Raw genomic sequence first — 15,156 nt, 5'->3', positions numbered from 1 at the left:
CAAAGGGCCTACCTGTAACCCAAGACTTTAAAAAAAAGATGAATGGGAAGCAAGTGAGCCCTTAGCAGGGGCAGATGGCCCTATATTCAGCAGCTGGCACCAAGCTAAACAAAAAGGAGGAAAATGCAAGAAAGAAGGTATGTAAAGCTTGGCAGGGCTCGCAGAGCTAGGAAATCTGCCTCTAGATGAAAACGTACAAGTATAGAATGTAGCAACATGCAAGCACCTCGGAGGCCTGAACAGCACAATGGATTGAAAAGGGAGAAGAAAGTCTTCGTGTATTTTTTAAATCATCATTATTATTACAATGGTTTGTGAGACTGGAATAGAGGAATCTGGACATGAGCCTGCAGAATTATGCTGCCCTACTTAAGCACTCGGCATGCAGGGGGTCCTGGAGGTGGGGATGGAGAGCTCGAATGCCGTTTGGGGATTTTCCACACCTTGGGTGCAGAGGGGGCTTTTCCCCATCTAGTTACCTTGCTGTACGCTTCTTCCCAGGGAGTATCCGTTCACATGGAAGAAAGGTCTGACTCCCCGACGAGGGATTTCCAGAGTCAGCTCAGTCCCATCCTGCTTCGAACATTCTGGAGGGAGGGGGAGACTACGGGACCCCAAGAGCAAAAAAATATACTGTCACTGGAGCTGTAGAAAAATCTTATCTGGAAAGTAGATTTCTGAAATCTCTTCCATGCACTCCTAGTGAAGGAACTCCCCTCCCCTTACTCCTTACTCTCTACCCAGCCTGGACGCGAGCACCACCATAAGAGTACTGTGGAGGGAAAGCAGATGGAAGACAGGATGCACGTGTGTGTGTGTGTGTGTGTGTGTGTGTGTGTGTGTGTGTGTGTGTGTGTGTGTTGGAGGGGGTGGGGGGAAGAGACGCACCCTACAGCCCCCAACCTTTACTGAATAGACGTTACCTAGAAAACCATTAACTATGCCATAGCTAGACTCTTTTTAACGGACACATGCATTCAGCAGCTAATTATTTCCACAGGAGTTACAGAGCAGACAGGAAAATGTCTGAAAACACATTACCCCTAGGCAATCATCTTATGGACACTGCGTTACCAGGGCCAGGCAGGGAAGGGCTAAAATTATGATGCAACAGCAGAACCAACCGGATTCCTTACGTTACAGTATCAGACATGCCTGTTTCTTTCCTTTCTTATCTCATCTTCTTCCTAGTTCTCCTTTCTTTTTCCACCTTAATATCCAGCATTTCTTATAGGCTCGTGCCTTTTACTAATAAAAAAAAATTATGGCCCCATTCCCGTTTGAAAATCTCCTTTCACATCTGTTCTTTCGTATTGATCTATTCAATGACTGCTTGGTATTTTGAGATGGATCGGGCACTCCAGTTCAGTAACATTCGTAACAATGGGAACAGCTGAGTCTGAGGGTCTTTCAAAAAGCTTTAAGCACAAATGTCTTCTCTGAATTGAAACAGAAATCAGAATGGTATGATTGTAAAGTGGGCTGGGATTCTAACTGGTGATGAAAAGTACCATAACAATTGCCATCTGCCCAGTACACTACTCACTCAGTAACTCAGGCTCTGCTTTGGAACCTGCATCCTCAGACACAATTAGGAAAAAGAATAGCTGTAGGGGGGTCAGTGTGCAGTGGACAGCCTCTCTGGGTTCAGTACATGTTTTGGTTTTTTTTTTGTTTTTGGTTTTTTTTTTTTACAGGGAATGAGGAAGGATGGCCCAAGTCAAATCTTATCTTTTAATTCTGGAGTACTCCTCCCACTACTCTTCCCTGTTAATAAGGAGCCAGATCAGCACTGTAATGTACTCTTCCTGGCCTCATATCTTGCATCTCTGGAAGCAAAGCAGCCTAGATGTGGGCTAGCTGAGGGGGATTCCCTAACTCCATGCCAAGGTGATTTAACAACAGTTCTGATGTGCATAGGGGGGGGGTGCAATCAGACATATTGTCCTCCGCCTGGAAGGATAGAGAGAGGGCTCTGGGAGGGTCCGGCTACAACAAACGTGGCTCCAGGCCAAGCATCTCCCTAACAGCCTCCTTTATCAAGGAGGGAGGGAGGAGGGGGAGGTACTGTTCTAAATCTGATCAAAGACAAACAATGAGGCTCTGCTTCAGACCAAACGCAAGTTCAGGTCAGTGGTCAGTGCCTGTGTCTGTTGGAGCCTGCAAGGTTAGAAGGGCGAGGATTAGCCAGAGGCCTCACAATATCATCTTGCCTGGGTTATTTTTCTTTGATTTCTGCACAGTTTATTGATTATTCTTTTCAGCATATCTGTCTTTTTTTTTTCTTTACTTTTCTCCAAACATATTTCACTTTCAATAACTGTCATACTTTCTGCGCCTGTCCCTGCCGCGGCCCTGCACGGAGATCTGATGAGGAGCAGCACAGCAGCACCCTATTGTACTTACTGTTCATAAGAGCGGCTGTGTGACTAGCTAGGAGGAGCTTTCAAAAAAACAGTAATATCTCTCGCAATTAAAATGCAGACCAGAAAGAAACATTAGAAGACTCACACTGGTTTGGTTTAACCGCCAACAGAAATATCTTTACAAAAATAACCCCACCCAGCATAATATTTTGCCAGCGCTGCTGCAGGCCATCGGCCCAGCTCTTTTGTGTGCCCGGAGCTCCAGCTCGCCTTCAAAATCCGCATGGGCCACCAGGACCCAGATCGGAGACTAAAGGCGAAGTGTACGGCCTTCTCCTCTCCCCCCCTCCCCCACCCCCAGACCAACTCCTTGGGGGGACAGGAGTGGGGAGAGAGCCCTGACAAAGGAAACCGTGCCGAAAAAGATAAAGCCAAGAGACCCTCCTACTGTCCCCAGCATCTCCCCACCCCCCTCTCACCGCACCTCCTGTTCCTTCCATGTCATCCCCCCCCCCCCCCCCCCAACTAAAACCAGTCCAGCCCGAGGGAACCGAACGGAAAGGGGGTGAGAAGAATCAGAGCCCGGCCGTAGAGCCAAGTTTCTCCTCCCAGCTCCATCGCGGCCAGGAAAACAACTAGCACCACTCGCAGCCTCAGCCCTCCCCAGCAAGTCCGCCAGCTCTCCAACTCCGTCTCCAGGGCTAAAGTTTAAAGACGGAAAGGAAAGCTCGGGTTGGTTCCCCCCCAGCAAGAACCAGAACCATCTGAGATCCATCAGAGGCTCCGAGCAAGGAGAACGGCGGGTGCTCACCTTCCAGGGAGCAGCTTTTTCTCTCCAGTCCTGTCCTAGGCTCCCCGCAGCCCCTCCCCCCGGTCCGGTGCAAGTGACTCCAAAGTTCAGTCCGCCCTGCTCCGCTCCAGGCGAGTCAGCTGCTGCCCGGTGGTACCGTGGGACGGAGGAGCGAGCGCCAGGCGTCCCCCGCTCCGCTAATTCTCTCCGGCTGAAGCGATTCGATCGCTCGCGCCCGCTGCTTCCCGGGGATCGACTGCCTGCTCGGGGGCGCTGGCGCAGTCTCCGACTGCAGTACGAGACGGCCGGCCCTCCTCCCCCCAGTATTTGCATTTCCTTAAAGAGAGCGTCCTGCTTGCGCTGCTGCTCCTCCTGCCCCTAGCCATCCCATACGGAGCTGCATAATGACATTTACCAGCGCACAATGGGAGAGCACTCTCAAATCAGATCTGGCCAAAAGATCATTCACTCAGACTAGCTTTCTTCCTCGCAAAGAATTGCGCCGATAAAATAACACTTTTTTTTTCAGGAAAAAGAAGAAATCATGTTTGCATTAAAATTAGCTGTCCCTTTTCTGCAGCCAGATGCAAGCAATAATTAAAAAAAAGTTTGCATGTGCTGTATTGCTTTGGAATTGCTATTTCTCTCACTACAAGTTCTTTTTTGAATACAAGTCAAACGTACCCTGTTGGGGGAGGATTTCTGTGGCACAGAAGCAATAAATGGACATCAAATAAACACAGACTGATGTACCCTATAGATACAAAATAGAATAAGATAGGTAGTACATGTTGCCCAAATGATATGTACTTGGCATCTAGGCCTCATTGATTTGAACTGAAAACAAACCCAGTTTAAACAAGTACTTACCACCAGTACATGAAGGTCTGTATAACCACTTACCACCATATAAGAATGATATATTCCAACATGGACTGTAGATTTAATTATTTATTTTTCCAAATCTCAATTTAAGGCCGATAAAAAAAATTCAGGTACAGTTGGTAAATCCCTACCCTAGAGGGTTTATAATCTAAATCTATATCTGAGGCAGGGGAGAGAGAAGTGACTTGCAGAAGGCCACGGGGAGCATCAATGGAAGCAGTGGGATTTGAATCTTGGTTTCCCTGGATCTTCGTCCACTAGGAACCACTAGGCTACGCCAGCCCATATAATTGTGGTCCAGCTCTCAGATCCCCATTTTCAAACTCTCATTCTATAATTCTTAATTGAAGGTATTTGAAAATCCCTACTCCGCTTTCACCTCTGGATATTCGCCTGACCCTTCCCGATCTCACTTCAGGATGCGGGTCTGCTGCTCACCGCGGTCTCACCCCCCTCTCTCTCTCTCTCTCGTGCCCCTTTCCCAAGTACATCATCTCTGTATCTCACCTTTTGGTTGAGGCCCGGTTCTCTCCTTCCCCCGATCTCTCCTCTTCCGGCTGCACCTCTGGATGCGGGTCTGTCCCTCTCCCGACCACACCTCTGGTTGCGGGTCTCTTCCTCCCGCGATCGCTCCAGTTTGGATCGTCTCACCTCTGGATGCAGGTCTGTCCTAGGCTGGCTCCGAGTTCCTCTTCCTCATATTTTATTTCCCACCGGCGCGGTCCGGCTGCTCCTCTATTGTTCATTTCTGCGACTCAGCCAGCCCGGCAATGACGTCACCCCCTCTTGGTAGCCAATAGGATTCGGAGAGGTCATGGGGACTTTCGCAGTCGCCTCCATTCAAAATTCAAACGCCTTTGACTTTGACTCCTGTGAGCGCAGAGCAGGTTGGAGCCAGGTAGGTGTGCCGAGGCTGGGTCGCCTGCAGAAGCCACCGAGCTCCACAGGAGCCAACTTTTCAAAATGAGTCGCAAACACAGAAATTACCCTTCCTGCATGGACAGGGGTAGGGGGAAGGAGTATGCCATCCAGAACTGGAGCCCCTGCCGAGCACCAACGTGCAACTCTCTCAAAAGATACTGCGTGTGTGTGTGTATGATGATCCATCTTCCGATGTCTGTGCCACTAGTAAACGGATCGAGCTGAGCAATTTCAAAGCAGCAAGGTCTTGATGGTTTTTAACTGATGTTCAGGCTGGATCGGTTGATTGACTGCAGATGAAATTGTACCTGAGTTCCTTTTGAAACTCTTCAGAAAAATCAGGGAATATAATTCAGAGCCTGTGCCTGTTTTGTTTTTTTTTGTCTGCTGCATGCCGATCAGGTATGCACATAGACTGCAGAATAGGGTGGACCACTAGGGCCATGGCCTTATCAACCTTTTGCCCCGTATTGTATCAACAGCTATGGTACTTGGGGAGGAAGGAACGGAGGTTGGTTTATTTGCTCACACCCACCCCCGAATAAAAAGGTCGTCTGCTGACCCTGGGTGTGTGCACTGTAGTGTGATCCGGAAAGGAAAAGACCTTTGCAAATAAAAACCCAGTATCTCTTTTTGTCCTGCTTTCCTTGGTAGAGGAGAAACAGGGCTTCCCAAACGTTTAGCCAATGTGACCCCATTTTAGCACTTGAAAATTCACATGACCCCAGTGCCATAGAAGGATGTCCAGCCACACTAGGTGGTGATATCATCACATAATCTCTCTCTCTCTAAAATCACACATAACATTGACCCCAGCTTCTCAAAGAAATACATACCCAAAAATGGAAAATGCACTCAAGCTCCGTGCCTCACTTGCACCACTTCTCATCTGGTCCATCCTTTCAAAACTGCTGCCCTTACCGGCTACTCTGCTGCCCCACCCACTTCTGGCACCCAAGCCCACTGCTTACCCCATCTAATGCTGACCCTGATGACTCCCAAAGGACCACCAAAACAAATTAGCAGGAGTGTGTGGTTCCCAACAATTACTCCAGGCTCAACCTCTCTGCATTCGAGCTGGTCCCCTTTTTCAGCTCCACCCTCTCCAGTCAATCATTTACCTGGGACACCCACCTGTCGGATATAACTCAACTCCTCGCTCAGCTGTCACTCTCCCTCAACCACAAAAAACTGAAATCCTACATATCACCAACAACCCCATCCACAGTCTCAAACATCAAAGCACAACTACCTTCCCGAACCAACAACTAACCCTTTCAGCCAGAAACATCGGAGTCACCCTGGATACAGAAATAACCTCAAAAAGCACATCAACTCCATCACCAAAGATGGATTCTTCAAACTCCAGATCCTCAAATACCTCAAACCGCTCCTTTTCCCACATGACTACAGAACCGTCCTCCAGACCTTACTCTTCTCAAAGCTTGACTACTGCAACTCCCTGCTGCTCGGCCTCCCTGCCACCACTATCAGACCACTGCAGCTACTACAAAATGCAGCAGCCAGATCCCTCACAAACAGGAAGAAATCGGACCACATCACTCCCATCCTCAAGAATCTCCACTGACTACCCATCATCTTCTGAACACAACATAAAGTCCTATCCCTCATCCATAAGTCACTCCTCAACGACAAATTGAATTGGTTAAGCACGCCCCTATGCTACCACACGCCGCAACAAAACCTCCGATCCTCCAACACTGGTCTTCTTCACATCCCCACCCTGAAAGAAGCACATCTATCCACAACAAGAGAACGCACCCTGTCCATAGCTGGACCCTCACTCTGGAATAACCTTCCAGCTCAACTAAGATCTGAACCCTCGACACAGCTCTTCAAAAAACACTTAAAAACCTGGCTCTTCTGACAAGCCTTCCCCCAATGATCCTATTCCCCCCCACCCCACCTTCCTTTCTTTCAGCACCTTCTCCCCGTTCGAACCTTGTTACACATATCATTCTGCTTCCAAGTTATCCATCTCGCATGCTGGTTATGTTTATTACGCTTCTTTGTTAGAATTCAAGTCTCATTAAGTTGCATTTTAAGAAATACGTATGAATTTACTTTTTCATTAAAAGAAATTCACAAGAATTTGTTTCATTAAGTTGCCTTGTAAGAAATACGTTCCATTGTAAGAAACAATTTCCTTTCCGTTATCTGTAAACCGATGTGACATATAAAAATCAGGGGCGGATTGGCCTATCGGGGGATTGGGCGTCCCCTGGTGGGCCGATCGCTCCAGTCACGTGGACTGCCGTGCACGGCTGTGACAGAGCCGTGCTCGGCAGACCACGTGATGTAGTCCTGGGCCGGCCTGGGCGGCGAATACCCGGGCCAGTCCGACATCGTGAGTCTGCTGCTGATAAAAAGGTATAAATAAATAAATTTCTCAACCTCCATTTCAAGAGGACCTCTTCTCTGAACCTCCTTCCTTCCAGCAGACCCCCCCCTCTCACAACCTCTAGTTGATCCCCTCTTATATTCCCCAGCTCATTCCCTCTCTCTCACCCACTCCAGTCCTCTTCACATCCCCCTAGTTGATCCTCTCTGACCCCAAGTTCTTCTTATAATCATCAACTGATCCTCTGTCATCTCCTCCCTTAAACCCCATCCCCCATTCCATCCTCAATCTCATCCCCCATCCTCTCTCTTTCACCTCTCCAACCCTTCTCTCACAACCCCAGCAACTTTTACATCTCCCAGTTGATCTTCTGTCATTCCCCCTCTATTGACCTCCACAGCCAATCCTTCTCCAGCTGGTCCAACCTTCAAACCATCATGCATCTGATCCCTTCTCCAATCATCTCTAAGGCAGGGTCAGCAGCAATATTTTCCTAAAGACTTTGGACCAAAGGTGGATGACAACCGCTGGTAAGAAAGGGCAGGCTGATGACGACAACATTTTTCTCTTGGGTAGGTTTAGTGGTGGGTGAGAAGAGAGCAGTGGCAATCTCCACTGGCCAATACACACTCAGCCTTCCCTCATGGCTGGTCCCGAGTCAGATGGTGGTCTGCAAGTGACAGCGGCATTGGTAATTAAAGTCAGCATGGGACCCGCATGCCAGTGCAATCTCACAGGCCTTGCAGTGGCCCCCAATTCTGTTCAGGGCTTCCTATTACCACAGAGCCTCATGCCAGGGCAGGATCATTGCAGGACCTGTGAGCGTGTGCTGGCTCACAGATCCCCATGCTGATTTCCACTACTAGTGCTGCTGCTGCTGTTCAAAGATTGCTTCTGTTTAAAGCACTTGTGACCCCAGCTGAAGATTTGGGTGACCCTATTTGGGGTCCTGACCCACAGTTTGGGAAGCCCTGACCTAGAAGGACTTTGCTTACACCAGAACAGCTGGTCTGCTTACAAACGAACCAAAAAAAAAAACAGGACTATAGTAATTAAAGGGTGACTAACTTTCTAATCTCCGTCACTAGTATGGAGTGGCTTTCATGTTATTTCAGAAGAATCGTGCACTCTGTAAAGGCACAAAGGTTTAACAGAGGGACTATTGGGAAGCGCAGAAGGAAAAATACTTAGCAAATATATACATATTGAAACAAAGACACTTGAAGGTGGTAGAATTATTACAATTGGCTACAGAAAAGAGGTAGTGTCCCTCCTTGGAGAGGACAAGTTGGCATTAAGCATTTGTCTTTGCTTACCTCACCACATATACTGTTTCTCTCCTTTTTTGTCTCTGTCCCAAACACATCACTAGGAACAGAGCAGATTACAGGGAAGTAAAAGAACTAACCAGGAGATGTCCCATATCCTAAGAGCCTGATTCGTGGTAGAGCTTTTCCCACCGATGGGGAAGGGAATTCAGCTGTGAACAGGCCCAGCTTTCAGAACACACAGGCCGATACAGTACAGTGCGCTCCAGCGGAGCGCACTGTTAACCCGCAATTGGACGCGCTAGCTTTACCCCTTATTCAGTAAGAGGTAATAGCGCGTCGAAAACGTGCATCCAACCCCCCCCCCCCCCGAACCTAATAGTGCCTGCAACATGCAAATGCATGTTGATGGCCCTATTAGGTATTCCCGCGTGATTCAGAAAGCAAAATGTGCAGCCAAGCCACACATTTTACTTTCAGAAATTAGCGCCTACCCAAAGGTAGGCGTTAATTTCTCCGGGCACCGGGGAAAGTGCACAGAAAAGCAGTAAAAACTGCTTTTCTGTGCACCCTCTGACTTAATATCATGGCGATGTTAAGTCTGAGGTCTCGAAAGTTAAAAAAATAAATAAATCTGAAATCGGCTCGCGGGTTGAAAACTGGACGCTCAATTTTGCCGGCGTCCGGTTTCCGAACCCATGGCTGTAAGCAGGTTTAACACAGGCAAAATTGAGCGTCTGTTGTCAAACCCGCTGACAGCCGCCGCTCCTGTCCAAAAAGAGGCACTAAGGATGCGCTAGTGTCCCTAGCACCTCTTTTTGCCGCGGGCCCTCGTTTGAATACAGAATCGCACGCATAGGAGAGCGGGCGTTTGCCCGCTCTCCTGCGACTTTTACTGTATCAGCCTGACAGGTAGTCAGCAGGAACTGGATAGAGAACCATATAAAAAACTGGAACTAAATAAACCCATGCTTAGCTTTGACAGAAGCTTAGTTCAACATAAACTATGAGAATAACGATCTAGTAAAAACAATGGGAGAATACAATTTCATTTTCTGGCAACATTTCAGCTTAGCACTTTGTATGTAACTGTGTAACAGATAAACACTAAATCAAACAGTGTTAATGCAGCACTTGTTACAGTGTGGTCCAAGCAACAAGTCCTGAAGGACAAGAGTATAAATTCTATAGCAAAGCCAAATGAAGAACTCCTCCACTAAAACTTAAATCAGCCGCATCGCTGACATTAGGACCCAGCAGAGACAAGCCCACTTTAGCAACTCATATATATATAGGCTCTATATTTCATTCATAGATCCATAATTGTATACACAAAAGAAGCTTATATTCACCAGTTGCCAAAAAGGGCTTGTCTCTGATGGGTCCTTATGTCAATGATGCGGCTGATTTAAGCTTTACATACGGTAGTTATATTGGCTTTGGTATACAGTGGAGGCGATGCCATTCTACCCCCAAAGCAGAATGCAATAAATCCCCTTTCTCACTATCATATTGTTTGTGCAATGGATGGGTAGGTCAGGTGATAAGGATACAGACTGTTGAAAGGAGGATCCTGGCTACATTATAGAACACACAAACACTATTTTGACCGGTTTCCAACCACACACCAGGAGCTGTGAGAATGCAGTGGGGGATGTTGAGCAAACTTGGAATCAACGGTTTCGCTAAGACAGTGACACGGACTTCCGAGTGCCAAGCAGCCTTCCTCACCCTGTCCTGTCTGGGTCCTATCTTTGCTGCTCTTCTAGCTCTGAAAGCTCCGGGAAGGTCCAGTGTCTCTTGCATTAGAGTTTAGGAATCACCACAGGCCTCCCCCCTCCCTCCCCCGACCATACTCTCTTCTGTCTGTAATAACTCATCTGCTGCACAGTGCAGGAAGTCCCTGCCAACCATGAATACATTTGAGTTAAGTACAAAAGACCCCCAGCGGGACCTGAACTGGAAAACTGTGTGCTGGTTAGGGCTGGCATCAAAGACCTAGATAAAGAAGAGTCCAGGCATCATTTCGGGTTCTGACCTAGTAGAGAAATTCTGGAAAAAGTAGGCAGGGAGGGAACAGGACTCGCAAGGCTTAGAGGCAGCATGGTCCATGAGGAGTGGCTTAAACCTTTTAAAATAAGCATAGTGACGAGCACACTGGGCTGTTTGTCTTAAAAGATCCTCTATTAGTTTCGTCTATATTGTTTTATTTTGACGGTTATCTACTTTGCGGCTCCAGCGACAAAGCAGAAACCAAGTTCAAAGAAAGAAAGACCTGAATGACCGGATTACTAGAATCTGTTGCTCAGAGTCAGTCAGTCATGCAAGCTTTGACTGTTCTACTGGGAAAATTCCTCTTTGGGCAAAATACTATTTCTCCCATTTCCTTTTCTTATTCCTGTCCCAGTGCTCCTAGCTCAGAGTTTTTAACGTCCGTCTGTCTGCAATAACAGCAGTCCAGGCAAGTCTTGGAAAATTACTGAATACAGACTTAACCAATGTGCTGAATCACTGGACTTGCCATTCTTACATTTGTGTGTGTGTGTGTGTTTCCTCATTACTGCCCTAACTATGATTCTGTACATTGAGGCATTCTAAAATTCTTCCAGAAACTAAAGTCTGGAGGATTAAAAGACAGTAAAGTAAAGCAACGTGAGAGCCAGAGATGTGACCCTGAGCTGGCTTGTGGCAAAAAAAAATTCAGAAACAAACCGGGTGGCTTTCATTCTCATGTGGAATAGCACTGTCAGAAAAACATGACTACATCTTCCAAGATGGCCCTGGCAGGATGGTGTGTAAGGAGCCTCTGGAGCTCGGCCAGGAAGCCAAGAGTCAGTCCCTGGGAGGCAGAACGGTGAATGACAAGGGCCTGTGAGAGCCACTGCACCTCCAACCAGCACCTAGACAGAAACTCTGCCACTGGTTTTTCCAGTCGCATTCATACACTTCATCCCCATTTCAAGGCTTCTTTAAGGAATCGATTATACAGTGCACTGGGTGTATGAAGCTCATAGTTAGTAGGACCCTCATCCGAAACATTTACAATCTAAATTGAAGCAGATGGAAGTTAAAAGGACAGTGAGTGACACGGAAGACAATGGTGCATTGTTAGTTACGCTCCAGCCAGAGCAGCAGGAATCCTACCAATCCTTTCTGCTTCTTTCTTAAGCCCATACGTCCACAGACCTATCAGCAGAGACAGACTGGGTGGTGAAGGGGAGTGGGGGGAGGGGAGGGCTGGCAAATCAATTTTCTGGGGCTGATCCAGGTTTCATAAAGTGGGCACCTGTTTAATCAGGATGCCTTTATTGACAAAAGAGCCCTTTCCAAAACCAGAGATCCTGACAGAAAATGTATTCCTTGTTTATCATGCTGGGGGGTTATTAGCTGACTTGCTCTGTTGCATTTTTTTCCCACTGCATTTTAATTCTGGTGTAGGCTGCTGGATTACAAACGTTTTGCAGGAACATCAAGTACATAACCCGTTGACTGAAAATCAAAACGCCACATTATTCAAAATATACCAGTTGAGAAAATAGCAAGTCACAGCACTACGCTACTAGGCAAGCACAACTATGAATAATGTCTCTCCCCCCCCCCCCCAATATACTGTGAATATCTGAAGAGAGAGTCCCCTCCCTGTGGCGCTACATTATCATAACTGACAGCGTTCTCATACCCTATACTGCTGTATCTCAGTCTCAGGGGACTCTTTCATGGCGAGAGGTAAGTTCAGTGATCCACACTATTCAGTTCATGTCCAGAGACTCTCAACTAAGGTGCCAACTAGGGTTAGTTGTGTAGAAAGTTTTAAATATTTGAACATCTATCCAATAGGAAATGGACTGAGGCCACCAAGTCATTTTATATGTTCAGCCAATACCTTCTAGATGCTGTTCCCTAAGTCCTCGAGGTGAGGGACTTGTATCCCTGTGCTAACTCCCTGACCCCCTCCAATCCTAGAGGTGTCAGGCTCCGCTTCACTACCCCAATGTGAATTCGACCAGCTATAGACCTGAAAGCCTTTGCTGAATACAGCACTCCTGTTTACTCTATGACAACCATGATATCACTGATTGGGGAAGTGTGCTGGTCCATGATCTTGTGCTCTCTATTATCTTTTGTTTAAGTGGTAAATCCTTATCAGGTTCTAGTTGGAGGAGATCCTGCACTTTTTTAGTCCATTTTATTTTGTTTTGCACAACTTCAGTATCATCACTTTTCATTACTAAATCACAACTAGTATGCAGGGTGTGCACAGAAGGGCTCTGTTACAGTCCTGCAGCTTGAGTCTGGCCTGCAGCATCTGAAGACTGCATTGAAAATCTTGTAAACACACCTTACAATGAATCATACAATATACCCTGAACATGACCTCCTGCCTCCTCTCTCTGCCTCCCACCAAATTCACTCACACATAAATCTTCTCTTTTGTTGGACTGCCATGCAAGAATTGTCATAAAATTTCATGACTCAAAAAAGAGAAAAATTTTCAAGCATGAATCTTCTGTGAAATTACTTAACATTTTCCAGATGGGTTACAAAATGGGCATTCCCTCTGTCAAGTGTCTCTCCAAATAGCATTTGGCTATTGAACTTCTAAGGCAGAATGGTCAAGGATGTGGTGCCCAGTGAGGAAGAATCTTTTGTGGGGCTGCTTTTATGAGACTTGATTCACCACCTGGCAGCTGAGACAAAATGGTTTGTGATTTTTAGGTGTTCTGCGGGTGGACCCTTGGATCAAGGGGGAGTTGTCCCCACCTATGGGGAGGAGCCCTAGAGGTCCCCACCATCGGTAGGCGAGGCAGAAGACTAGCAAAGACCCCGCTGGAGTTTCACCACCACCAGCTCATGTTCACCTCAATTTGAGCCTTTGGGTACCGAGGCCGGCTGGACTTAGGTGGGGCCTCTGCAAAGATAGGCGTCCAGAGAATAGGCTGGTAGCGCAGTCTGTAGTTAGTGTCCAGGCAAAGGTTGTGGCAGGGGCATAGCTCATAGTCAATGACCAGTTAAAGGTCATGGCAGGTGGCGTAGCTCGTAGTCAGTGTCCAGGCAAAGGTAGTGGCAGGCAGCATAGCTCGTAGTCAAGTCCCGTCCAAAGTCAAAGCCAAAGACAAGCAGTAGAGACGAGGAGGGAAGGAATGAGGAAGCAACTCAGGACAACACATGGATCGTAGGAAGTGAGGAGAACCATTGCCAAGGCAAAGGCTGGAAGCCAGATCCAGCCCTAAACACTGTCCCAGGGAGGATGTCATCAGGGAGGGCCGGCAGCATTTCCCTGCTGCGGGCCCTTTAAGAAGGGGAGGAGGGCTCATGTGCGCGTCTAGAGGGAGGGCCCTCACCGAAAGAACTTGGCATCCAAGCATCATGGAGCAAAAGACCGGTGGTGTCCAAGGGGTGGACCGCAAGCGGAGGTGGTACTGCACGTCGGCAGCAGTTTCCCACCGCTGCTAAGGAGCCTTGGCCTGACCCCACCATGGAGCAGCATTGGGTAAGAGAAGCTGGCCGCAGACTGCCACGGCCGGCAAACACAACAGTACCCCCTCCTCCAAGCCCCCCTTCTGATCAAACACTTCCATGCCTCTCATCCCAGCAAGGGAACGGCTTGCTGGGATGAGAGGCATGGAAGTGTTTGATTTATTTATTTATTTATTTATTTATTTCTTTTGTATACCGACATTCGATCGAGATATCACATCGGTTTCCAGAAAACAGGTTGAATAGAGCCGGAACTGCCCTATTTTACATTGTAACAAGAGAACAGTTGATTAAACAATAAATATAAGGAACATTGTAACATATGAATAAAATTAAAGTTAAATATTAGATGTGGGTATATAGAAATGTCATATAGCCTATATACAATATGTACAATATGACTTGGTTATGAGTAGGGTGGGGGACAGGGAAGAGGGAGGTTACGAGAAGGGTGGGGGACAGGGAAAAGGGAGGATAGAGAAGGGGGGAGGGGTTATGCGTTCATGCAGAGTAGAAGTTATGCGGTAAGGCTTTCAAGAGCGTTTATTATAGGATGTTGGGGTTCAGGAGGGAATGCTTTCAAGAACAGCCATGTTTTGAGCTGTTTTTTAAAGACTTGCGGTGAGGGTTCGTTTCTGAGCTGTGGGGGGAGGGAGTTCCAGAGGGTAGGGCCAGCTATTGTAATGGCTCGTTTGCGTGTTGTATTGAGGTGAGCATTTTTAAGAGTTGGGATGGAGAGGAGACCTGAGTTGGTGGATCTGAGATTTCTTTGTGTGAAATATGGTTGGATGTTGTTGTTTAGCCAGACCATTCTGTTGTTGTTTATTTTTTTGTGAAGAAGGGTGAGGGTTTTATACTGGATTCTTTGTGTGATGGGCAGCCAGTGGAGGTCTTTGAGAGTGGGTGTGATGTGGGAGGATTTTCTGTGATTGGTGATAATTCTGGCGGCGGCGTTTTGTAGAACTTGGAGGGGCTTGATGTGGATTTCAGGAAGTCCAAGGAGGAGGGAGTTGCAGTAGTCGAGTTTTGAGAAAATAATTGATTGTAGTACTGTTCGGAAATCATGCGGTTGGAGGAGAGGTTTGA

The 15,156-nt window shown here is 47.3% G+C and overlaps 1 protein-coding gene and 1 long non-coding RNA gene across 4 annotated transcripts in view; one reads left to right on the top strand and one right to left on the bottom strand.

Annotated features, from left to right (window-relative positions):
* CDC42EP4 (CDC42 effector protein 4) overlaps positions 1-4,797 on the bottom strand; it is a 32,571-nt gene extending 27,774 nt beyond the window's left edge. Inside the window, exon 1 of one of the 3 annotated variants that reach the window (XM_029599254.1) lies at positions 4,549-4,797. The gene's annotated coding sequence lies outside the window, so the exon portion shown is untranslated. Of the gene's footprint in view, positions 1-479; positions 610-3,177; positions 3,485-4,548 lie in introns of those variants that run through there. The other 2 variants (XM_029599253.1, XM_029599255.1) reach the window with 2 other exon arrangements.
* The window catches only part of LOC115090328, a 36,071-nt gene that overhangs the window by 13,165 nt on the left and 7,750 nt on the right, over positions 1-15,156 (top strand). The gene's annotated exons all lie outside the window — the stretch shown is intronic.

Source organism: Rhinatrema bivittatum, chromosome 4 (genome assembly GCF_901001135.1).
Source record: "Rhinatrema bivittatum chromosome 4, aRhiBiv1.1, whole genome shotgun sequence".
In the NCBI taxonomy this organism is placed as follows: Eukaryota; Metazoa; Chordata; class Amphibia; order Gymnophiona; family Rhinatrematidae; genus Rhinatrema; species Rhinatrema bivittatum.
Note: the sequence above shows the minus strand (reverse complement) of the source record. Positions and strands in the feature narration are given on the sequence as shown.